Below are 26131 nucleotides of genomic sequence, written 5' to 3' on the forward strand. Positions count from 1 at the left end.
GGGGTCCCTGCAGCCTAGCCTGTGTTGTCGCCTGGATGAGCTGTTATTTAAGGTGACCTGTGCTGGCCCCTGGGAGAGTGCCCATGGCTCCAGTGATTGCCTTGCCATGCTCTGGAAGAAGGGGTGGGTGTTCCACCAAAGAGAAGAAACAATGGTCACTCTTCCTGGGACAGGAAAAGGGTGGGTTTGGGACTGGCAAGGTGAGGTTGTTCTTTTTTTCTGGGAACTGGGCTGGGCCTGGGCTCTGAGGTATGGGGAGGTGTATGGCACCCAAGCCAGGGTGTGGAGGTTGGGTCTAAGCCTAAAATGCCAATAGTGTAAAATTCTACAAGCTGTTGTGAGTTTCACTTAGCTTGTGACCAAGTCCTCTGTTAAGCCTTACTAAAAGCCTGACCTCCAGTGAACTAGATGCCATGTATAGATGTACTATAGGGAATTAAGGAGAACCATCTTCCTGTAGCCTACAGACAGAGATGGTTGGCCTAGAAGAGCTGTATTTTTTTTTTTTTTTTTGTCACAGGGGAACTTTATTGGGGGGAAAGACGGTCACATGCAACAGGCATGCTTTCCCTCACATTCTCATTCTTGGACACACACACACACACACTCATCTCCAGCCTCTCCCACACACATAGTCCACTTCTCAGCCACAGGGGTGGGACACTCCTCAATTCCTAAGATCCGGAAGCAACAGGGGCAGGAGAGAGTCAAGGAGGTGAGCAGTGAAGTGGTTCACAGGTGGGGGTCTCCCACCCCATCCGGGTCCCCTCTGTGGGAGGGAGCAGGGGCAGCTCAACGTCGGGCTCCTCAAGAGCCTCACCCCCACTTCCCTGATGTTGTTGGCCGCCCCCAGCGTCAGCTTGTCTTGCAGCCACTGCATGATGAAGGTGCTGTCTTTGTAGGAGTCCTTGGTGAGGATGTGTAGGTCAACCACGGCCTCATCCAAGGTGCTCTTGGCCAGTGAGACCGTCTCCTCTGGGCTGTTGGAGATCTCATAGAGGAAGACAGAACAGTTCAGGGCCAGGCTCGGGTGGATGGGGTTGGTGTGCAGTATCTCCTTGCTGATGTCTATGGCCTCCCGGGAGGCCCACAGAGCAGAGATGTTTTTAGTTGTCACTGGTGGCCACCTCTGCCAGATAGTGGGGCAGTCACCCTTCATTTTTGGGTGGAAGAGCCTGCTTTCAGCGTCACCAGTGTCCTTGATGAGGTGGTGTCCAGCAGGTCCTCCACGATGTCACACACCTCCTGAAGCTCGGTCTCCACCTTCTCCCAGGACACTTGCACCTCCCGGCCCTTCTCTTGTTAGCCCGCTTCATCACTTTTCTGCTCAGCACTGAACAGATCCCTCTGGGCAGCACTCTGATCACCCACTACGTCCTTGCAGGCCACTGAGAGCCGGTTTCAGTCTTCACAGGATAGCTCCTCCCCTTTTCCATGGCGCTCTTCATGAAGGCTGCCATGTTGTCACGGCCCTGGCCTGCTCTGCCAACTTGGCCTTCTGGATCACAGTGGCTCCCTCCATGGCTCTGGGGACAGACAGACAGGCAGCGGGCTAACTGGCTGCCTCGAGACCAGTGCCAGACCCGGGGCAGCAGCAGTAAAGGCCACAGGCCAAGAAATAAGAAATAAGCAAAACCAGACTTGTCCCTGAGAACATACGTTTTGCACCTTGAGACACCTCACACTGGCTGGGAGGCATGGGATGAGGATGTATGTGGGTGCTGGGGAGGAGGGGACCATATTCCAGTAACTAAACCTGGGGGAGGGGCTCGTGCATTAATGTCTTGGGTGTATGAAGACAGTAACTTGTTTCAGTTCAAGGTCATAGTTTGGAATGCCAGGAACACAGAGGCTACATTTAGTTTTCATCAGCTTCTTAACACTTTTCTATAAAATTTCTACCATGAAAGGTATGCTATTGCTCATCGGAAGCAACTTCCATACTTAATTGGAAAAAAAAAAAAACCCTAGCATTTCAAAATAGAACAATATTTTAAATATTTTAAGATAACAACAGTTTGTGGGAGCCTCACGACCCCTTTCTCTTCTCAGCCCTTAGTGTATGTGTGTTCACGTGCACACACATTCACTGTTCCCTCTCAAACATCCTCAGTGCAGGTGGAGGACTTATGTTCTTACAATCTTAAAACCTTCGATTATAACTCACGCTAAAATAACAAAGGTAATAAAATGTGTAGGTGGAAGCTTGCCAAACATTTGTAGAGTACCGTACTGTTCATAAAGCGCTTTAAAAATATTTGACTTCATTTGAATAAGGCTTTTCTGCCAGTGTTCTGGTAGAAGTTTCTTTCTTATTTTATTTGTTCGCTGAGGTATATAAAACAGCTCATTTTAAAAGACTAGGCAGACGTTAGCTCCGACTAGCCTCAAAGGGTTAGCACAGGAGAACTGTGTTCAATTTCCATTCTTGGTATCACAGGCCTTGATCTCTAAACAAATACATGAAGTGGGTCTCTAAATTCTGAGTGGAAGTAAGCTAATCATTGACATTCGAGACACTCTGCTACTTGACACACTTAAACAATAAATGCCCAGCCGCTCCACAAACTAAGTTTCTACTGTGGTGAAGAATTATCCCCTTAAGGGGCCCACACAGCTCTGTTGCGGTGTTTGTCAGACTGCAACCTGTCTGCTCCCTTTTCGGTATCACTCCAAGTGGCCAGCTCAGAGATTGGCACAAAGGGAGTGGCAACTGTGTCTTTGTTGAACAGGGAAAAATAAGGTAATTGCCACCAAAGGAGAACTCTGTCAGTCGCAGGTGCTTGCTAACAAGTGCCAGATTGAATCCTCTTATCTACTATGTGGTGTATTAATCATAATCCTATTCCCAGGAAGAGAAACAGAGGCTGTGATATAATAAGACATACATATTTGGTATTTGTCCTCAGTTCCTGGCACCGTGCCCTAAAACACTTGTAATTTCCTGAGCGACAGGGGTGATAAAGGCATCTTTTGGGGCGCCTGGGTGGCGCAGTCGGTTAAGCGTCCGACTTCAGCCAGGTCACGATCTCGCGGTCCGGGAGTTCGAGCCCTGCGTCAGGCTCTGGGCTGATGGCTCAGAGCCTGGAGCCTGTTTCCGATTCTGTGTCTCCCTCTCTCTCTGCCCCTCCCCCGTTCATGCTCTGTCTCTCTCTGTCCCAAAAATAAATAAACGTTGAAAAAAAAAATTAAAAAAAAAAAAAGTTATATCCCATCATTACCCATGCCTGTTCAAACCGCAAATATTTTAAACATGACTCTGACAGGACACAGATTTTTAGTAAATAAAAGCAAATATCCAAGCTGCATTAATGGCAAAGGTAGTTTGCAAACTTCTCTCTTTGATCAAATTCTTCTCATTGTTTATTTGGAAGTGGTCAGCTTCCAAAGTGTCTTTGAAGTAAGTTTGAATATATCTTTTTCCTCTTCCTTTACCTCTCAAAACACACACACACACAAACCACTTGTTTCTATAGTAATATTTAGTACTTGGTTATGGATTTATGTTATACATATATGAATGTTTCAGTGCCTGGTTTTTGAGGTCTGCAATCAATACACTGTATGTCTAATAAACTGGTGATCAGACTGGCTGTACATCATAGCTTCTAATCTATAATGACTTGTATTATAAAACAATCCCTATGTTTAAAAACTGTAATTAGTAGGGGCACCTGGGTGGCTCAGTTGGCTAAGTGTCTGACTTCGGCTCAGGTCATGATCTCACGGTTCCGAGCCTGCTTGGGACTCTTTGTGTCTACCTCTCTCTCTCTCTGCCCCTTCCGCCACTTGCACTCTCTCTCTCTCTCTCAAAATAAGTAAAATTAAAAAAATTCTTTACAAAAACTGTAATCAGTATATAATGACTGTTAAGATTAACTTCTTAACCTATTAGGTTTTGAGCACACAAACAGGTATTGTCTTTGAGTATCAACATGAAAAGTCTCTACAAATCCATCTGAAATTGCCCTCAAAGTCTGTGACATTTCTTATTTTAGGGTGGCAAACTCTCCCTATTCAAAATGGATTTGAGTTTTGAAAAAGGCCTCATTCAGAGGCAGGCTGTTGAGTAAAAGGAACGATCAAACTGAGTATTAAGTGCTTTTTTGGTTAGAAATAAGTTTTTACTAAAATATAATGCAGTGATTCTCAGTGGGAAATAAAAATTCTGGGGATGGCGTGTTGGTGATGTATTTTGAAAATGCATTCACGGATGGGAAACAGGAAAAGAAAATCTTGATTTCACCAAATAAGCAACAAAAAATAAACTATAAATTTAAACTTTCTTGGGTGATACGATCAGTGATATGGGCTGTAGGATAGAGAATAGCTGGTGATCTTTTTTTTTTTTCACATTTCAAAAAATGTGTACTTTTAAAAGGTTAAGAAATATTCTTGTAATAAGACTTTTTTTCTTGTGTGGCTCCTAACCTGATTTAAGGGCAATTCACAAAATAGGAGTCCAGAAATATTTTGAGAAATGGCAGCTTCATTAAAATATAGGTATGGTCTTCTAGAGTAACTATTCTGAAGGTTAATGCTCATTGTAATATTATAGTTCTAGTATTCTCACTTAAAAATTAGATTACTACTTGATAATCATCTTTTCTTTTCATGCTTGTTTATTTTTGAGAACGAGAGAAAGGGAGAGAGTGACAGAGTGCGAGCTGAGGAGGAGCAGAGAGAGAGGGAGACACAGAATCCGAAGCAGGCTCCAGGCTCTGAGCTGCCAGTGCACAGCATGACTTGGGACTCAAACTCACGAACTGCAAGATCATGACCTGAGTCCAAGATGGATGCTTAACTGACTGAGCCACCTAGGCACCCCACCTTGCCTTTAAAAAAATTCTTGTTATGTTTATTTATTTATTTCTTGAGAGAGAGAGAGAACAAGCCAGGGAGGGACAGAAAGAGAGGGAGAGAGAATCCCCAGCAAGCTCCACAACTTTCAGCACAGAGCCCAACTCGGGGCTTGAACTCACGAACTGTGAGATCACGACCTGAGCCAAAACCGAGAGTCAGACGCTTAACTAACTGAGCCACTCAGGCACCCTGATAATCATCTTTCTTATCTAGATGTTTCCTCCAATAATTGAAGCACGTTGCAGAATAAACAATCCTTATGAAAAAAGAGCAAATTATACAGTATCTTGTTAAATGGGTTCTCAGGTTCTCAGGAAATTTCAGGTCCTAGAGAAATACCAATGGTAATTTTCCACAGGTTAGTTGTTTTTTGTTGGTGTTTTGGGCCGAACCTAGTCTCAGGTGTTATGTTTGTAAAACTGAGATCCTGCAACTTCTGTCGACATATCTAAGCGAGCTCTTGACTTCTTCTGAAGGAAAATGGATCTCGCACATCTTAGCTAGCACCCCCAGGCTTCTTCCTGCCCAGACAGAATCACCTGGTATTATCAAGCACTGTAAAGAAAATGCTGTGAGAGAATCTAGATAAAGACACATATGCTGGCTCCTGCCCTGTAATTTCTCTACTGTCTAATCTGAGAGGCAGCGTGGGCACCAAGTATGATGCATTACCACCTCCAAAAGGGAAACAGAAACGTGTTTCCTGCCCTGTACAACCCCCCTTTCCTGGATATACAGATTTTGCCAGTGTCCAATGTCTTAGACAAGAAAGTAGCCGGTCTAGTGCAGGGTCTCCAATGACCACAGTCTAGAGTCTAAGACCCTTTGTTTCAGCACCGAGTGGCAGTGTCACATCGCCCAGACAGCTGTGCATTCAAGACAATCCATTGAAGTCAAATGTTGGGGAGGAATTCCTTGGTTGGGCTCGGAACAAGATTCAGCTATTTTGGGGGCTTCAGCTGCTGTCCTTACCAGTTCTGCACGATCTAGAAGTTGCTCTCCTGCCTTCTATTGAGATAATTTGGGAAAGGGCATGAGATGGAATTTTAGCCTCTGCATCTATCACTGTTGCTGCTTTAAAATCAACAAATTCTTGGAATTCTTTCTACCAGCTTGATAAAATCTAGATGCCGCTTCAGGTTTGTGGGGCTTAGGAAATCGTGGGAAAATCAACCAAAGTGATCAAGAATCTTGTGCTTGTTATCACTTAATGAGTAAATCAAAGAGTGAGGCTCACTTTGGATCCCCTTGCAGAGTAGTTCTCACCCTGGGCTCTGCTGAGCATGGCCATATGACTGTGGCCACATGACTGTGAGGCGTGGTGGGGCACAGCCTCTCCATCCCCTGGGGTGCTTGTTGAGATTTAGACTCTCAGACGTACCCAGATGTTCTGACCAGCCCATGTTTTATCCACTGCCAGATGATTCTCTCACACACTAAACAAAGCTTGAGGAACACTGCTGGTTAGGAGCCCCTAGATCTAGGAGTTGGAAATTAGGGTCCTGGGCTGTCCCTACCCCCCATTTCCAACTCACCCATTTTACACACTGGAATCGCCCCTATGCTAAATATCTGAAAGGGGCCTTCTCATGCTTGTCTTCACTGATGATGTCTTTCTGTTTAAAATGCAAATGAATGCATAGGGACACCTGGGTGGCTCAGTCAGTTAAGTGTCCAACTTCGACCCAGGTCATGATCTCACGGTTTGTGCGTTCGAGTCCCACATCGGGCTCTGTGCCGCCAGCTCGGAGCCTGGAGCCTGCTTCGGATTCTGTGTGTCTCTCTCTGTCTGACCCTCCCCTGCTCATGCTCTCTCTCTCTCAAAAATAAATAAGCATGAAAAAAAAATTTTTTTTAATTCAAATGAATGCCTAAGAAAGTGATTTTGTCCAGATAACTTCAGGACACAGAGAGCCACTCATCTCATGTACTGCAAGGACACGGTTCTGTACCTTCAGCTGCAACTGATTTGTACAACTCGGGAGTTCCTGAAGACCCCCATGAGTGCTGGCTTTGGTGTCTGGGATTAATGCTTTCCCCTCCGTGGCACAGCCAGCACCATACCCAGCCCCCTCCAGTCCTCAAATCTGGCCTTCAGCCCAAGAGTTCCTCATTTGAGACAAAGTTTAAGAATGTGATATATACAAACATGATCGCGGAATGCATTCCACATGCTGGCTTTTAGGTCACACAGAATGAAGACATAAGAACACGTTAATATGGCTGCTTATAAAACAATTTTGTAGTGTGGTGTTTGCTTTCCTAAATGCCTGAAGTAAGTCTTTCCTATTGTGTCAAATTGAGCAAGCAATCTAGACAATGAAAGAAACAAGTGGACTTTCAAATTTTAAAGCCATTCAAAATTCATATAACATCCCATTGAGTTTCATATGTTATAATAACTCATTAACATGATTCAGATCAGTTTGGTAGCATAAACACTTCAAATCCATAAAATATGATACACAGTACCTCACATATTTATTAAACTACTATATATAAAGCTTATACTAAAAATATTTCAAGAACTACAAAGGAGATAATATACTTGAGTCAGGCCTTCAAAAAGTATACAAACAGGATGTAAGAGTGAAAGAGTAAATGCTCATACTATATTCTGTAGCAAATGAAAGACTTAATTTTTTTTAATGTTTGTTTATTTTTGAGAGAGAGAGACACACAGAGAGTGAGAGTGTGTGAGCGGGAAAGGGGCAAAGGGAGAGGGAGGAATCTGAAGCAGGCTCCAGACTTGGAGATGTCAGCACAGAGCCCGATGCAGGGCTCGAACCCACGGACTGCAAGATCATGACCTGAGCTGAAGTCGATGGCTAACCTACTGAGCCACCCAGGTGCCCCTAAGTTTCGTTTTTTTTTTTAATGTTTATTTATTTTTTTGAGAGAGAGAAAGCAGAAAAGGGGCAGAGAGAGAGACACACCCACAGAATTCAAAGCAGACTTCGGACTCTGAGCTGTCAGCACAGTGCCTGATGCGGGGCTTGAACCCATGTACCAAGAGATCATGACCTGAGCTGAAGTCAGATGCTTAACTGACTGAGCCTTCCAGGCATCCCAGCAAATGTAAGGATTAGAGCTCTATCATTATATATGAGAAAAGAGAAAGTCTGAGTGCTTTTTTAGATGTCTTACTCCTTTGCTGTTTAAAGACAGTGTATTTTGCCACGGGTTCCTTGCTGTATTTGGGTATGAGTGTGTGTGTATGTGTGTATGAGGGTTCTGTGTATGGTTTTTCTATTGCTTTTATAAGTTTTTAAGAGAAATCTTCCTTTTGAATATGCACTAGAAAACTTAAAAGCTAACCCAGAGGCAATTACTGTTGTGAATTTCCTATGTATCTTACAGAGATATCCTATGAAAAGTACAAGCACAATGTATGCACATATTTTTGTCCCTTCTTTAAAAATAAAAAACCCTATACAGTATACATGATACACACCATTTTTGTTTTTACCTTAGAGATTATTCCAAAGAAAGATACATAGCAACTGCATTTTTTATCTAAAAAAAAAAAATTAATTCTTATTTATTTTTGAGAGAGAGAGACAGGGACATAGAATCTGAAGCAGGCTCCAGGCTCTGAGCTGTCAGCACAGAGCCCTATGCGGGGCTCGAACTCACCCTCACCGACCATGAGATCAAGACCTGAGCTGAAGTTGGACGTTTAACCGACTGAGCCACCCAGGCACCCCACAGCAATTGCATTTTTTAAAAGGCTACATAGCATTCAATTATCTGAATTCTATTCATAGTATTTTACTACCCATGATTATTTTAACCAATTCTCTACTGATAGCCAGTTATGTTTCCAGTTTGTTGCTATTCCTGTCAATTCCTAAAAGTAGAATTGTTGAATATATGCATTATTCTCCTTTAATGGTTACCTTGCAAATTTTTAATATGAATTGAGACTTAAAGTTTAAAATCAGTCAGCATCTTTACCATCCATACAAACTATTTGCTCTGTAAACACTTCAACTCCAATAATCTCCTCCTTACTTCTACACCATTACCGTATTTTAGTTTTTTTTTTTTTTTAACTCTGAAAGACTATATTATAATCATTGTTTTCCACCTTACATGTTTATGTATACCCACAATTTTACTAATTTCTTTACTTAGCGTTTTTTTCTTTCATCTTAAGCCTTTTGTCTAGGATTAGTTTCTTTCTATACAAAATGCTTATTCATAAGTTCTTGTAGCAAGGGTCTGTTTCTTGGAAACCCTATTCGTTTTTCTTTGTCTCAAAATATCTTTATTTCATCCTCATTTTTGACTCATAAATAGTGGATATAAAATTTTGGTTTTTGAGTTAACTTTTTCTCAGCATACTGAAAATATTCCACCGTCTTCTGATTTTCATTGTTCCTGTTAAGAAATCAGGTGACAGAGTCGTTGCTGGGTGACACTTCTTTGCAGATGATCTTTTGTTTCTGGCTGCTCCAAGATTGTCTCATCACTCCCCTCCTGCAGTTTGATTATCATATGTATAGCTGTAGATTTTTAAAAACTTAATTTTCTTCGAAAATTTCTTTTTAAAAATTTTTTTTTTAATTTAAGTATAATTTACATACAGTGTTATACTAAGTTTCAGGTGTACAATATAATGATTCAACAATTCTATACATTACTCATCAAGGTAAGTGTACTCTTCATGTCTTTTCTCTTTTCACAACTCCACCTCCCTCCCCCCCCCCCCCCCCCCCCCCCCCCCCCCCCGCCACCCACATCACCTCTGACAATGACTAGTTTGTTCTCTGTATTTAGGAACCTGGTTTTTGTTTGTTTGTTTCTCTTTTTTCCCTTTGTTTGTTTGTTTTGTTTCTTAAATCCCACATATGAGTGAGATCATATGGTATTTGTCTTTCTCTGGCTGACTTATTTCACTTAGCATAATACCCTCTAAGTCCATCCATGTTGTTGCAAATGGCAGGATCTCATTCTTTTTTAATGCCTGGGTAACATTCCATTGTGTATATACATGTGCTCATCTTTTTAGTTCGAGTATTGAAATCTTTCAACAGTAGCAGAAAATAATGAGCCATTTTCAATTTGAATATTGTCTTTTCAAGGGCGCCTGGGTGGCGCAGTCGGTTAAGCGTCCGACTTCAGCCAGGTCACGATCTCGCGGTCCGGGAGTTCAAGCCCCGCGTCAGGCTCTGGGCTGATGGCTCAGAGCCTGGAGCCTGTTTCCGGTTCTGTGTCTCCCTCTCTCTCTGCCCCTCCCCCGTTCATGCTCTGTCTCTCTCTGTCCCAAAAATAAATAAACGTTGAAAAAAAAAATTAAAAAAAAAAAAAAAAAGAATATTGTCTTTTCTCTATTCTCTTTATTATGTCCCTCCAAAATTTTGACTGATTTTGTAATTCTACAACTCATTCTATATTATAAGGTTCTTAATCACTCTTTAATTTTTTCACCTCATTTCTTTCTATGCTGCATTCTGGGTAATTTCTGCTACATTATTTTCCATTTCACAATTAGTCTCAAACTGTGTCTATGCTGTGTAACCTGAATATCAGGCTCTGACTTTCAATTGCTCTATTTTTGTTTTTAGACATTCTTTTGGAGCCTTTTGAATCCTCTTGATTGATTTTATAATCCATCATTCCTGATGCCTTTCATTTATGTGTTTGCTGTGATATGGACTTATGTTCCCTGGAATTTTACCCATAGTAATTTTTGAGGCTTTGGTTGAAGGTAAGTTCCTTCAAAAACAGTACACATTTAATTCTACCTACTACCAATAAGGCATTCTCAACCAAGGGCTACTTTAAAATCAATTCTAGACTTGAAGTACTGTGAATCTGGGCTGAAAATTCCCATGAAAAACTGGATTATAGTTATGAATTCTCAGGAGAAAGATTTTCTCTTTCAACCTAGCTTCAAGGCTGAGGGAAACAAGTACTTTTTAGTAGACCTTTCTGTGGTTTCTTATTTATCTTATGTCTCTACATGGCTTATGTGTTTTCCTTTCAGATCTTTGTCTTCAGTTGGCCCAAGGATTTGTCTCATTTCTTACACATTACATAGTTGTTAAAAAGAGGAGTTCAAAGTCATCAGAGTTTCATACCCTACCCCAGAGCAAACACCAGACTCCGTGTGTGGTTACCTATATGTATTTCTGCTTTTAATTAACTTTTACCCTCAATTGATTTTTCCTTTCTAACTTGCTCACGAGTGCATTTAGCAAGAGGTTAATCTTAATTTTTTTTTTTTCAACGTTTATTTATTTTTGGGACAGAGAGAGACGGAGCATGAACGGGGGAGGGGCAGAGAGAGAGGGAGACACAGAATCGGAAACAGGCTCCAGGCTCTGAGCCATCAGCCCAGAGCCTGACGCGGGGCTGGAACCCACGGACCGCGAGATCGTGACCTGGCTGAAGTCGGACGCTTAACCGACTGCGCCACCCAGGCGCCCCAAGAGGTTAATCTTTAAAAAAATAAACAAAAATAACATCTATCTTTGCTGTTTTCAGTGGAAAAGTAGATTATACCGTCTCTTCAAAATTATGTCAAGAAACAGCAGTCCATAAAATTCTCAAGAAGCGAGCTTCAGTTTTTAATTAATTCCCACAGACACTTCAGTTCTTGCCTGTCTGAAGCACATACTAAAACCATGATAATGGGGGCGGTCGCAACACAGTGCACTGGCGAAGCTGGTGCGTATCTGATGGAAAAGGGAGGGTCTACACTGAGACTACAGCACCAGGATTTCACTGGCTCTGCATTTCTCCACTTGCCCAAGTTAGGGGGATGTTGTGTGAGTTTCCCATACCACCATATTTCTGACACTCCTGAAGTTTGTTACCTAATACTAATTTTATGACCAGCTTTGAAGAAACTATTAACTTTATGTTGAATGACTATATACGTGTGAGTGTGTGTGTGCGTGTGTGTGTGTGTGCGCACGCGCGTGCGCGCGTTTATAGGCTTCAGGGCACAGGAACAATCTGGTATGCTTTCTCAGAGTGTCTTAGTCAGCTTGGGCTGCCATAACAGAATACCACAGACTGGGTGGCTTAAACAGAAGCTTATTTTCTCACAGTTCTGGAGGCTGAAAGTGCAAGATCAAGGTCTGATAGGGTTGGTTTCTGGTGAGTACTCTCTTCTGGCTTACAGATGGCTACCATCTTGCTTGTGCTCATATGGTCTTTCCTTAGCATGAGCACAAACACACACAGAGAGGGAGAGAGGGAGGGAGTGATCTCTCTTGTGTTTATTCTAATAAGGACACAAAACCTATCTAATCCAGAGTTGGATCAGAGCACTACCTTAATTTAACATTAATTTCTTCCTTAGAGACTCCGTCTCCAAATACATCCACACTGGGGGTTAGGGTTTGAACATATGAATTTGGGAGGACACAAACATTCTATTTACAATAGAGTCTCTTACGAATTCACTTATATGAATAGAGGGTGTTACGGGAGTATTACAAGTTACAATTTGAGGCAGTGCCATCCAACCTAAAACCTTCTGGAGGATTTTGTTCTGTTTAATTGCTTTGATACACTATGTCTGCGTTTCCCAAAGGGCAATGGGCAATCTGTTAGGAGAGAGAATAAAATGTTATTGCTCTTTTATAATTATTTCATCTCACCCTTTCGTAATTCAGTTTTGTTGTATATTATAATACATGGAACGTATTAGTACAGTTTTCCTTGCATGAAATTTATATAATCACAAACATACTTGTAACAAGGAACATGTCTAGAATAGTTACTGATGGGTATGCATCACAAAGGCTCAGAAAAACAAAAATGGCCTTTTTCATGGTATGCGCATCCATGAACACAGTTCAGATATTAAAACTTGATAGCAAGAATAGGTCATAAGAAAAAAATCATCAAAGAAATAGAGAAGGTTGATAGGAAGGAATGAAAAGGATACATCATGCCACCCCAAACTAGAGGAAAGGCAATGGGAAATGAGAATGAAGAAAATACTATTTTCATGTCCCAGTATCTTTTAGCTGTCTGCTTTGTTTGCCCTCCTTATTCTTTTTTTAATTCTTTTTTTGTTTAATGTTTATTTCTGAGAGAGAGAGAGAGAGAGAGAGAGAGAGAGAGAGAGAGACTGACCATGAGTGGGGGAGGGGCAGAGAGAGAAAGGGAAACACAGAATCCGAAGCAGGCTCCAGGCTCTGAGCTGTCAGCACAGAGCCCGATGTGGAACTGAAACTCATGAACTGCGAGATCATGACCTGAGACGAAGTCGGACACTTAACCAACTGAGCCACCCAGGCGCCCCATACTTGCCCTCCTTATTTTTAATAGTCACCCTGGTGGCATGAGACCAATGAAGCACAAATGATAATCACGTAAGTGTTTGCACATGTAGCGTACAATTATTTCTTACAAAGGGCCCTGTGCTGCTCACAGAGTTAATCCTGAACCATCTACATGTTTCCTTCCATGAAAGAATAATGTTTGGCCTTGACTCAAACACTCTTTCTGTTGCTTGATTAGAGAATTGAGACGCTGAGTTAACTGCACTTCCATGATACTCTTGAGAGGTACTGGAAAACCCATTAATGGTTTTCTTTGAGAAGGTATTTTAAAACTTGATGTGTTGAATTCCCTCCTGAAAAGGGAAAGACCAGTTGGGGGACTGGCTACCCTGCAGTAATGGGCTGAGAGAGAGTCCTCTATGGGTTGTGAAGAGACCAAGAGGCTTGGTCCTTCCCTAACTGGCCCCCGTGGGGCATGCAGAGTTTTTTTTTTTTTTTTTTTTTTTAAATTTTTTTTTTTTTTTCAACGTTTATTTATTTTTGGGACAGAGAGAGACAGAGCATGAACGGGGGAGGGGCAGAGAGAGAGGGAGACACAGAATCGGAAACAGGCTCCAGGCTCTGAGCCATCAGCCCAGAGCCCGACGCGGGGCTCGAACTCACGGACCGCGAGATCGTGACCTGGCTGAAGTCGGACGCTTAACCGACTGTGCCACCCAGGCGCCCCAAGGGGCATGCAGAGTTTTATGTGTGGCCTCCAAATTGTCCAAAAATCAGAGTGGCCACTTCTAATCAGTTCCTGCCAACAGCCAGTGCTTTTCCTTCAGAGGCAAACGCACAGGCGCACAATGCAGAAGGACAAAGTCCTCATTAGCACCAAGCATTTGCAGAGAATCTGGGGTGCACTGAAGGGAGGAGAAGAGAGGCCCCTGGCTGGCTCAGTTGGTTTAGTGTCTGACTTCGGCTCAGGTCATGATCTCACGGTCCATGGGTTCCAGCCCCGCGTCAGGATCTGTGCTGACAGCTCAGAGCCTGGAGCCTGTTTCAGATTCTGTGTCTCCCTCTCTCTCTACCCCTCCCCTGCCCATGCTCTGTCTCTCTCTGTTTCTTAATAATAAATGAACATTAAAAATTTTTTTTAAATAAAAAAAAAAGGAAGGGGAAGATTTTCTGTCTCTTATGGTACCACAGGGAGACATTATAGATGTGGGGGTGGGGGGACTGGAATGGGAGCAGGATGCGCCTAACTCTATTAGTTTATTCTCTGCTAGGTGTTGAAGGTACAGAACTTCCCTTCCAGTAAGATTCACACACAGTATGGGCCTCAGTGATTTCCCCGTGGTTTTCTGATAAATTATATATGCATTTGGCTGTATGTACTTGGTTTTCATGGGGAGATATTTCTTACTCACAAATAAGTCTGTGATCCTCAAAAATGTTACAAATGTTTGTTCCAGAGGAATTAGAAGCCCACAAGTGCTTTTCCTTGGGTATCTTTTCATATTTTCATCTTAGGTAGAATGGTCAGGGGCATGCAGAGTGCAATATAAGGAACTGGCACATGTTTTCAGAGGTCGAGCCCTCTAACTCCTACCCCATGGCTGAGGGCGTGATGAAATGCTTCCAGGCACATGAAGGCAGTGGTATTGGGAGATTCTATTTTTAAAGACTTTTAGGCTTTTTTTCCTTTTTGACATCCACTCGGATGACTGATAGATGTCTCGTGAAAATCAAAATTTGTTAAATCCCAGCAAAAGCACTCTGAATAGAGAGAGAAGGCTCCATCATAGTATTTAAAACTTTTCTTTTTCCTACACATCTTCAAGGAAGACAGCTCTATGCTAAGAATAAGATGTGTGGCAGGGCACTGATGTGTGCGAGTTTGGCTCTACACTGACAGTGGAGCCAAACTGCCTGGGTTCAAGTCTCAGCTCCTATGATCTGTTGCCACTTCACCTCAGTTTCCTCATCTACAAAATGGGAATGACAACAGTATCTGCCTCATAGGGCTGCCATAACTTAATGAGGTAATGTCTGGAAAGTACTTAGAACAGTGCCTGATTCGTTGTAAATGCTACATTCGTGTTTGCTAACATTCTTTTTTTTTTTTTTTAATGTTTATTTATGAGAGATAGAGCAAGCATGAGTGGGGGAGGGGCAGAGTGGGGGACCGAGGACCCAAAGTGGGTTCTATGCTGACAGCAGAGAGCCCAATGTGGGGCTCGAACACACGAACCGTGAGATCATGACCTGAGCTGAAGTTGGATGCTTAACCGATGAGCCACCCAGGCGCCATGTCCCCGCTAACACTCTTAATGATACTTCTCCCACCAGTTCCCTCTTAGATCTTACCCCTTCTCTCCATTCAGTAACTAGACTGTAGCAGGTGATCACTGACACAGGGAAGGAATGTGACAGGAAAGATCAGAGAGGAAAAAAGTCTCTGTGGCCTATGAGTTTCAAAAGAATTGACCGTGAGGAAATGGAAACAGGACAGAGGTAAACGAGAGGAGTAGCAGGGAGGTATCCCTCCCTTCTCCCCTACATACACACTGGCTAGGAGAAGGTGTCACAGTCTGGGATGAGATCGAGTTGGACCGGGGGAGTTAGGAAAGCGTAGATACTGGTAGGTCTCTGAGGAAGGAGGCTACGAGCCCTGGTTCCCATGTCAAATGTTAGGGATGCTGGAACCGAAAACCAACCAAACAAAAACAAAAACCAACCGACCAACCCTCACACTGACTTGGCAGATGTGGCCTCGGTCAGCCTACAGAGTTCCCCGGGCTCTGTCACGGCCCTAAGAGCAGCACAGGAGATGCCAACGAGGCCGCCTCAGGATCCATGTGGGTGGGCAGTAATGTTAGACGGGACAGGCTTTCCCAGCAGGAAGCAGAATGAATAGATGAAACTGAGGATGAGGACCGGTATGCCTTCACTCAGGCACCACATAAACCCTCGGTGCTTAGATGCCGTGTTAGGGAAAGGGAGCGGAAGAAAAAACGGACTCTGCCACCCTCAGAAAAAAAAAAATGAGACTTGAAATAGAAACTCAATTGAATTATAAAAAAAAATCAAGATACTTTTTTTTTTTTTTTTTGCACATTCAGATTTGCAGACAGAGATTCATACCTGCTCTACCTGTTTCTTCCGTGACTCAGACATCGGGAAAATGAAGTAAGCTTTGGCTTGGAAGATTTAACTCACCACTGGCAACAGATGAGTCACCCGGGCATGTCTCCACTGCCTGTTAAGGCCCCACAAAGATGAGAAGAGCCTGGGAACTTGGGAGCCGCTGACACCATGAGATCACAGTGGTAGCACATGAGGATGGGGAGGGGGGGAATTGGAAGCACGTGCTGGGGAACTCTCTCCATCACGAGGGGTGAGAAAGAAGAGTATTGCTCAGACCTCTGCACCTCTATTCTAAGCAGCAACTAGGGAATATCCACGCCTGTCAGATTGGAGCACGGTTATCCTACATTCCAACTCTTTTCCAGCTGGCATTCTCCAGACAAATATCAATCAATGTCTACTGTATTCCAGGCGTTGTCTTGGATGTTAGGAACATTCCTGGGTGAACAGGACAAGGTTCCTGCCCCCAGAGGGTCCATTCTAGTCTCACAAAGAGATCCCTCAATGTCAAGTGGGCAGTAGGCACGATGGGAACGTGAGGGGAGGAGAGTTTGTCCGATTCCAGGGCTCTGGAAGAAAAGTGGGCTCCTAAGCGTGTTCATACAGCAGACAGAGATGGGCGGAGAGAAATTTCTGCAGAGGACACAGCCTGGGCAAAGGCATGCAGGAGAGGAACAGCGGAGAGTACACAGAGAAAGCATCCAGCATCTCTGGTCTGTCAGGTCAAGTCACTGGTTGGAAAGTGGGGTTAGAGACGGAAGCTTGGGCCAAGTCACAGACGCCCTGAATGCTATGATTAGGAATTCAGCCTCTGTTCTGGAGCTGACAGGCTACTGACAGTTTCTGGCAACAGAGTGGGATAGCCAGGTTTATATTTTACAACAACATGTCTGGCTACATTTGGGGGACAGATGGGAGGGGATATAAGGGACAGCAAGAAAGCCACTTAGGATTGTCCTGCAGGCCTCTTGCTTACTAGCCAGCTCTGGCAAGTCCCCAGGTTGGACCTCGGGCATCACAGACCCATCTACCAAGTATTGCTTGTAAAAGGAGGTTTCTGACTAAACGGGAATCCCTATTCCGACTAAATAGGACCAGGCACACCTGAGCGGAGGACTGGGCCTTAGGTTGGCTTATAATGGCTGAGAAGAACAACAGACAATCTCCTGGGTTTCCCAATCTCCAGCCGGTCTCCCCTCTGGCAACCTCAAGATCTTTATTCCCCCACTTCCCTGCTTCCTGGCCTGGCTGCTATGTGGAGTTTCAATTCCATCCCCTCTAGGGGCACCTGGGTGACTCAGTTGGTTAAGTGTCAGACTCTTGACTTCAGCTCAGGTCACGATCTCACTGTTTGTGAGATTGAGCCCTGTGTCAGGCTCTACACTGACAGTGCACAGAACCTGCTTAGGATTCTCTCTCCCCCGCCCCCAAAATAAACAAATACATTAAAAAAAAAATTCCATCCCCTCGCCCTGTCCAGCTGCATCCTGTCTAGTGTGACAGTGCTATTCTTGGAATGAGCAAGCTGGCCACTAGATGGTCATTGCACTGGCTAGCGAGCGCAGTAGAGTTGAGTAAGCATCTCCGCACCTTTGAGAACTCCCAGCTTTAGCCCCAAATAGAGTATGAAGATTTAGCTTGCTTTTGGACAATTGCAGATTCTTACTCAGAACTGCATTCTCATAATTAACAGTGTGTCTGAAGCTTTTGGGGTTTGCAGTAACGTGATATCACTTCTTGCTAAGTCACTTGGCTGCATTTCTGAAATGCTGTTCTCAGTTCCGACTGACTTCAGTCTGGCTCTCCCAATTCATTATTCATGCCTGTGTCTCAGATTTTCACATCCTCACAGCCATCAGTGGCCCAGCAATATTGGCTGGAAATAAAGGAGCGGGAAGAAGTGGGAAAAATGGGACCTTACAAAGGAAAATCGTGTCTTGGGTGTGGGGGGCACATGGTAGTGGGGCAGATCTGTGGATGAGGGGATGTGGGGATGGATAGATTAAGAAGGAATAAGAAGGGAAAAGGGATCTGAGAGATAAGAGAACCGGGCAGAGAGAGGTGTGGCGCTGCCCTGGAAAAGGGAATTATGTGACATGATTGCAAGATCAAAATGCAGCTCCCGTCCTTGATTAAATTAGTTTATCTCTGCAGCACAGTGCTGCGCTGCACAAGAGAAGTCAGAACTGGTTATGAAGAGGCAAATGAGCTTGCCGTGCAGGGTTCCAAGAGAAACGAGAGTGGGCTTTGCAGCTGGTCTGCAGTTTTCCTAGGAGCCATGATGATTCCCTTTTAACAACAGATCCTGCCCTCCCCTCTGTCAAACTCCTCATTCTTCAGGTTGGGTATTCTGGTTAATTACATTGACTGCTTCTGCAGATCCTGTTGGAGCTGTGGCCCTACCAAGCTATGCACTTGGAAGGGTGGGCTGGGCAGGACGTATAGCTGAGGACACTTAGCTGACTAGGGGACCCTGAGGTGACAGCAGCAGGCCCCAGAGGTGCTAGCACTAGAGAGACCTTGGAGCTCCCTTACCCAGCAGTTCTGTACCCTGGCTGCACGGAGACTCACCTGGGAACTTTGAGAAAAAAATACCCATGTCTGGGTTCCACCCCCAGAGGTTTAATTTAACTGGCCTGGGGTAAGACCTTTGCATCACTGTTAGAAAAAGAAAATCAAGTGAGTCTACCATGCAGCCAAATGGCAGGCAACCCCTGATTTAGTCCAGACTTTTCACTTTACAGATAAGAAAACTGAGGCTCCCAAAGATACTGTCCCTATTTTTACAGTTAAGAAAGGCAAGGATCTCCTGACCTCCCCCCACCACAGGTCAATGCTCACTCTGCTAAGCTAGATGCCTCTCAGCACGAGAGCCTTCATGGCATGACTTCTGACCCTTCCTATGGAGAGGTGACCGAGTGGTCACTCCCTGACCTGGCCATTTGAAGCTTCACGCCCTCCTGGGAGGTTAATGCCAGCTTGTGGAACAGTTTGCAATAGCCTGAAGAGAGTCAGACATGTAAATAACTCCCACCCGGCAACACACACACTGAGTGTCCCCCAGCCCAACGTTCACGCACATACACACAAAGACTCAGCAATCCTTGTATTTGATAGCAGGTGGCTTTGTTTCTGAAAGGTATTCACTGCTGACAATAAAAAATGTGGAGTGAAAAAAAGCGAACCAGGGGAGCCGTGCTACTGATATCCCATTCCAGAAGCATTCACTTTGATCCCGGCTGGGGCAGGGCATTTCTTAGAAAGCTTCACACTTCACACACATTTAACTGAACGAGGGGAACTGGGCATATAGTAAAAGCGAACACTGAAATGGAGAAATCAGGAAAAGGATGTATGTCTCTCTTTACAGGGAAAATCCAGATTATTGATAGCGTGTGGAATTTCAAATGCAGAACACACTGTATAGCTTTCTCTTTTTAACATAAAACTTCAAGTGGCTCTTCCTTTCCTTTAAAAAAATGTCTACAAAATAAATAGAATAGCGTTGCAGCCTAATAATACTCAGGACAAGTATTCTGTGATAAATCACAAATAAGAGATTAAGTTGATTTCATACAAGGCTGCATTCCATTTTGTTGGAAGGTCTTTGGGTCACGTTTAAAGGCAAAAGGAAGATAACGGATGACATAGCTTAACATGGAAACCAAACATTCTTGAACGTTTGTTTTCATCCATTCTTAAGTCCAACTGAGCTGGGCGTGGAGGAATGCTTCTCACAACAGCGATGTGGGGCACCCCTACCCCCTAGGATGTTTCCAGGTACATCCTGAACCTTAGACGATGGAAGATGAAAATAGCATCTCATCACACACCTGTCGGGTGGCAACATTCACTCTTGGGAGAAAGACCTCCCCAAAATGTTACAGCGGGAGGCTTAATTAATACATACCATGGAATTCATATTCATGTGCGCCCCTTTTAGGCTTCATTATGTTTACAAATCTGGTGAACGAGAAGTCAATAATCAGAGGAACTATAGAGGCAGAAACAGATGAAAAATAGAGGGAATACCAACCACGACAAGAAATGGCAGCCCATATGTGCGGTATCATGGAGGCCCAGACAACAACCAGCATCAAGTTAACTTGTGCAGTTACCTACAGGTGAAATTGGCAACTATTTACCTTATTAAAAAGGGACACTGGAGGGGTGTCTGGGTGGCTCAGTTGGTTAAGCACCTGACTTCGGCTCATGATCATGATCATGATCTCACGGTCCATGGGTTTGAGCCTCACGTTGGGCTCTGTATGGACAGCTCAGAGCCTGGAACCTGCTTCAGATTCTGTGTCTCCCTCTCTTTCTGCCCTTCCCCCCACTCACGTTCTTTCTCTCTCAAAAAGAAATAAACATTAAAAAAAAGAGGGACACCGGAAAGTTAGATTGTTTAAAAACAGACATCACATGGGGGCATTATTGAGATTTTTATCAGTAATATCAATTTCAATACCTCCTTCCAAAGCTTATGACCACAGGCCTCCATGGGCCCTCAGGCTCAGTCCAAGAGATGAAACCTGCCTGTAGGCTGAATAGGTGATGTTGTACAAAGGCATGCCATCCCGTCTCATCATCACTGTGCGATTTATCATTATAATCACTATTATTTAGAAGTTTAAAACTTTTTTTAGTTTCAAAAGGTATTCTATACTTGTAGGAGCTAGGAACTATTGGCATAAAATTTGGGGCTTTGGGGACACATTTATTTGGATTTTAGTATATTCCAAAAACTGTGTTCTGAGGAACATTTTGGTTCTCTTCTGCATGGGTTTTTTTGTTTTTTGTTTTCCCTTGGTGGATTGAACATCTATTCGGATACCGTTCCTTGTTGGCCCCTTAATTTTCGTAAGATAATGTGAAGCCCTGCGGACCTTAATAAGCACTGTCGAGTTTTTACATTTCAGTTTCTTACCCCCAAATCTAGCCCTGCATGTTTTTGACCTGCTGTGGTTCATTGGACTCTTCCGACTCGAAATACCCAAGCTCACCAGTGTGTAGTCAGATGTCCACGTCTGGCAGTTGCTCCACTGGTTCTTGACCCAGCAATTGCTCTAGTGGTGCGGACATGACTTACATCGGCCCACTGCAGACTCTGTCTATGGATTCTCTAAATTTGCAGTGGAGAATGTTTTTTTCTCTTTCTTCTTGACTTGCGGGCTTTGAAGTGCCCAGGATGGTGCCTGGCACATATAAACGGTCTCTTCCCATTCTTGTTAACAGGGTGTGCCTTCAGAGCTGCTGCTGACCATGGCCCCCTTCACATGAAGAAACCTGGAAGAATGAGAAAAGCACAAACAAAAGCTGAGATCGGAGGTAAGGAAAGAAATCTGGTACCATTCACGTGAAACTACCCTTTCTGTGATCTGGTCCCACAAGCCAGAACATCCTGTTTTCTTATTGAACCTGAGTTCAGATTCTGCCATTTGCAACAAAAAGTTCCAAAAATAAAAGTAACATAATGTTATTTGCCAAATGCCTAGCAATTAGGAATTGAAAAGGTCAAGAATAACATACGAGTCTCTAGTGGAGTGGATGCAGGAAGGAAGACAGAAAACCCAGGGAGACAGGTTTTAGACATGATGGTAATGAACTTGATTTTTAGCATACTGAGTCTGAGGATCTTGGAATTTTTCCATGTGGAGCAGTCTTTTAGGTGTTTGGAAATATGGATAGAAAATGCGGAGGAGAGTTGAGAGGGGGGGTATATGTGGGGGTCAAGAGAATAGAGCTGGAGCAGCAGCCCATGGAACTGGATGAGGTCAAGAGTAAGACTGGGAGGAGGCAGGAATTATGGAAGAGAGAGAAGAACAAGAAGAGTCAGGATACGGAACGTGAGAGAGGCCGAAACTAACAATACTCTCAAATGATGCCAAGGGGCTGGGCTGGGTGAGAGCCTAGAAGAGGCACCACATTTTACAAGTTGTTTATTGGTATGCCCTGGGAGAAAAGTTCGGTTTAGCAGGAGCCAGTCCCAGGCTGCACGAGGTTGAGAAATTAATGGCAGCAGTAGATGAGAAAGACAAGGGCAGAGGGTGGTGGAAAGAGGGAAAGGTATGCAAATTCCATAGTGTCGGTGGAAATCAGATCACCTCTTTTAAAAAAAAAACTTCTTGGGGCACTTGGGTGTCTCAGTTGATTAAATGTCTGACTCTTGGTTTCGGTTCAGGTCATGGTCTCACAGTTTGATGAGTTCAAGCCCCACGTCAGGCTCTGCATTGGCAGCATGGAGCCTGCTTGGGATTCTTTCTCTTTTCTTGTCTCTCTTCCCCTCTGCCTATGCTGCCTCTGTCTCTTTCAAAATAAATAAACTTAAAAAACGTTTTCTTAAGAGTAATTGTGATATAAGCACATTTGCATGCTGAAGAGTAGTCAAAGGGCAGGACAAAAACACATTAGATGGGGAATGATTGAAGAAGCAAGTTAAAGACATGATAGAGGATGAAGGAAGGAGCCTCAGAGGGGAGAAAATATATTTTCTTATTAAGGCAACAGGGTGAGAGAAAATGGTCACGATGAGCACGGGAAAACTTAATGTAGGAAAGCTAATGTTAGCTGGAACCCCACCAAACAGCATTGATCTCACGTAGACAGACGACAAAGCCCCGTGCTGCATGATGGATGGGGGAAGGAGCTTCCGTGTGGACAGATTTTGGAATCGCTATGAGAAATTAATTGAATTTATTATAATAATTCTGGAGCAGCACTGAGATTAGAAAGAACAAATTGGCAATGGATTCAGTCAATTGCTGCTAGCAGCCTGAGATAAGGGACGGCAAAAATCTAAGCTGTGTGTGCCCACTCCAGTGGAAAATCAAGGAACAAGGAAATGTAGGATGCCAGTGAGTCTTATTGAGTGAAGAGGACACATTTGTCTCATTTATTAGTTTGCTATTGGGGACTCGTCTTACTGTGAGTGCAGTGTAGCACGGTATCTGGCACTTTAGGGATAAGCAATAAAGATTTATCTCATTGAACAAAACGGCACTCTAACTTTTATGATGTAGTCTTTCATCTAGTTTCAGCTCTGAAACAACGGGAATCACTCTCCTTTCTCCTCTACATTTGTTCTGGCAGTCTGATTAAAAAGAACAAGATGTTTTTGGAATCATCCTGTGGAGAGATAGGGTGGTGATGGCAGTGGGGAAAACATGAAGTAGAATTCAAGCAAAATAAAAGAATGTATTTGCAATACCATTGCGAGGAGGAAACTGGGGGTGTTTAGCGCGTGCGTGTGTGTGTGTGTGTGTGTGTGGGGTCTAAGCACCAAGTGATAATGGTTTGAGATAAAGCAGTGCATGAGTCAAACAGAGGGGAAGATTTATAAAGATGCAGATGTTCAACAAGCATCTCTGGGCATATGTGGGGTGACCAGTTATCCCAGTTTGCTCAGAATGGAAAGTGGACATGGGACTTTCAGTGCTAATACAGGAAAGTTGCAGAGAGATCAGGGTGACGGTTTATTCTGATGTGTGCAGAGAAACATGTACAAGTATATTTACTCTCCATTTCTCCCTAAATAGAATTTAGGGAGCTTCAGAACTCCTAGAGACATTGTGAAAGTTGCTACCCTAGGAAATCTTCTGAGAAGGAACATGTGATTTGTATCGGTAGACTAAAAATTGTTAACTCCACAAACTGTGAACATTTCTACGTTGAGCTACTTGGAAGATGGCTAAAACTTCCAAGTAATTGGTCTGAATCTAAAACCAGAAGGCTAGCCTTTATGATGACATCTTAGATATACTATCCTATTGGCCCCATCTTTAAACATAGTATTTTTATTAGAACCTGAAAGTGTTGGTCCCATGGCTATTTACCACCTTTCTTGTAATCCAGTCTACAGAGTACTGGGGGAATCAACAGATTCTCTTTTCCTGTCCACCACCGCACCCCTTCCCACCCCGCCCCGGCAGAGGAGACTGGCAAGGCCCACCTACTGTCTCCACTGTTAAGTCTTCTACGAGGTGAAACACTTGCATGTTTCATAACGCCAAACAAAACCTAAACCAGCTAGGATTTTATGAGCCTACTTTGGTGCTGATCTGAACCGAAAGCTGAATAAAATACATAAACCTAACAAGAACACTACAGACGAAACCTGACACATAAGAGACACATATATGATGGAAACTAAAAAATAATTGCCTTTAATTTGGAAATTCACTGATGGATTCCAAGAGAACAAATAGAGCTTCCTCTTGGATCTTAACACTAGCCAGTGAATTCAATAATGTTAATTCAATAGTAGTTGAGGTGGGTGAATGGGTAGGAGGAACAAATGTATTCAGAACTTCTCTTGGGGATCCAGAACCTGCAGTGGACAGTTGAGGAAGTAGTAGTGGGAAAAACAAACATGAAGACTGAGCAACAGAAATGGTGGTGCCCCCCCACCCCCACCCCCTCGCATTCTGAATTGATTGATACTCGGCACTATTGCATTCACACAAATAGTATGAATGACTTAACTGCTTCATTCAAATTCTTGCTCCAAATCAGTGGGTCTCAAGCTTGGCTGCACATTGAAATTACCTGAGGAGTCTTAAAAAAAAGCTGGTGCCTGGGTCCGATCCCAGAGGTTCTGATTTAACTGCCGTGAGTTGTAGACTCTGCACCGGGCGGCTTCTGTGCAGCCAAGATTGATAGCCACTGGGCGATCAACCAGGAAATCAGGAGAAATGGCTTAGGTCAGTGGTGCTCAAATTGTAGATGTCTAAGAATCACCTGGAGGGTTTGGTAAATAGTTTGCTGGAGCCCATCCTCAGAGTTTTCTGATTCAGTAGGTTCAAGATGGGGCCCGAAGAGTCTGCATCTAACAAGCTCCCAGGTACTGCTGGTTGGAGAACCATACTTCGAGGACCACTGGCCTGGGTGGATCCTATGTTATTATGTCCTGAGACAGCTAAGCCATTAGCATTCTTTGTGTGTCCCCCCAGAGCCAAGAAATAAAGCCCCGTGGACCCTCCTCTACAAGTGCTTGGACGGCACCTCCCACACTAATCCGCCTGCTCCCTCAAGCCTACTCATGTGGAGCAGCCTCTCTTTTTCCAACCTGGAAGCGTAAGGGCTTTATTCTTTGCCGCCCTTATTGAATTTTGTGGAAGTCATCTAATTACCATTAGATATATTACCATTAAGTGTCAGGAACATGGTATCCGGGACATGTCAGCCAGCTACATAGAGTCCCTCAGACCTGTTGGCACCCCAGCTGGCCGGGGCAGCCTTCCTTCCATGCGCTCCTCCATTCCAAATTGGAGCCCTCGCTCTTGGCTCTGGACGTGCCCCAGTCCAACAAGCAGGACCCACGGTGCATTTGGAATCCTGCCCTGGAGGACGCCTATTACGCTCAGAAAGCCGTGGTGGCCCAAGGGCAGTAGTTCCCCCTTCCCAGTCGGCGGTTTCGCTTTCCACGTCTCCGTTACCAGCCGGCCACCGCCGGCCAGAGGCAAATTCTCCTCCTTCTGACGCTGCAGCGTCAGCGTCAGCGTCAGCGTCATAACGTCAAAACGCAATAACGCCATAACGCCGTAACGCCATGATGTCATAACGTCTGGAGCCGCCCACCTAGTGTTACGACGCCGAAGTCGTTCTCCTAGCTTCTTCTCCTCACGTGGGCGTGTCATCCTCGGGAGGCCTCGCAAGAAGGAGGGTGAGTGCAGTGCAATAATTTGTACAATTTTATGATTAGTTATTGTTGTTCTCTTACTGTGTCTAATTTATAAATGAAGCTTTATCATAGGTATGTATGTATGTGAAAAAGAGTATATAGAGGGTTTGGTATTATCCCTGGTTTCAGCCATCCGCTGGGGGTGTTGGGACATATCCCCCATGGATGGGGGGCAGTTGTAAGGGAATAAATACTAGCTACTACCATTGTG

At 44.0% G+C, this 26131-nt stretch overlaps 1 long non-coding RNA gene and 1 pseudogene across 1 annotated transcript in view; both read right to left on the reverse strand.

The window, feature by feature from the left end:
• The window catches only part of LOC123586402, a 39221-nt gene extending 13544 nt beyond the window's left edge, over positions 1–25677 (reverse strand). Inside the window, exons 1-2 of the long non-coding RNA XR_006706779.1 lie at positions 25385–25677; positions 21245–21527 (exon numbers count right to left, since the gene is read on the reverse strand). This is a non-coding gene — a long non-coding RNA (uncharacterized LOC123586402). The remainder of the gene's footprint in view (positions 1–21244; positions 21528–25384) is intronic.
• LOC123586398 lies at positions 563–1522 on the reverse strand (annotated as a pseudogene).
• Positions 25678–26131: the final 454 nt, after the last annotated feature.

The sequence above is a fragment of the Leopardus geoffroyi genome, chromosome B1 (assembly GCF_018350155.1).
Source record: "Leopardus geoffroyi isolate Oge1 chromosome B1, O.geoffroyi_Oge1_pat1.0, whole genome shotgun sequence".
NCBI lineage: Eukaryota > Metazoa > Chordata > Mammalia > Carnivora > Felidae > Leopardus > Leopardus geoffroyi.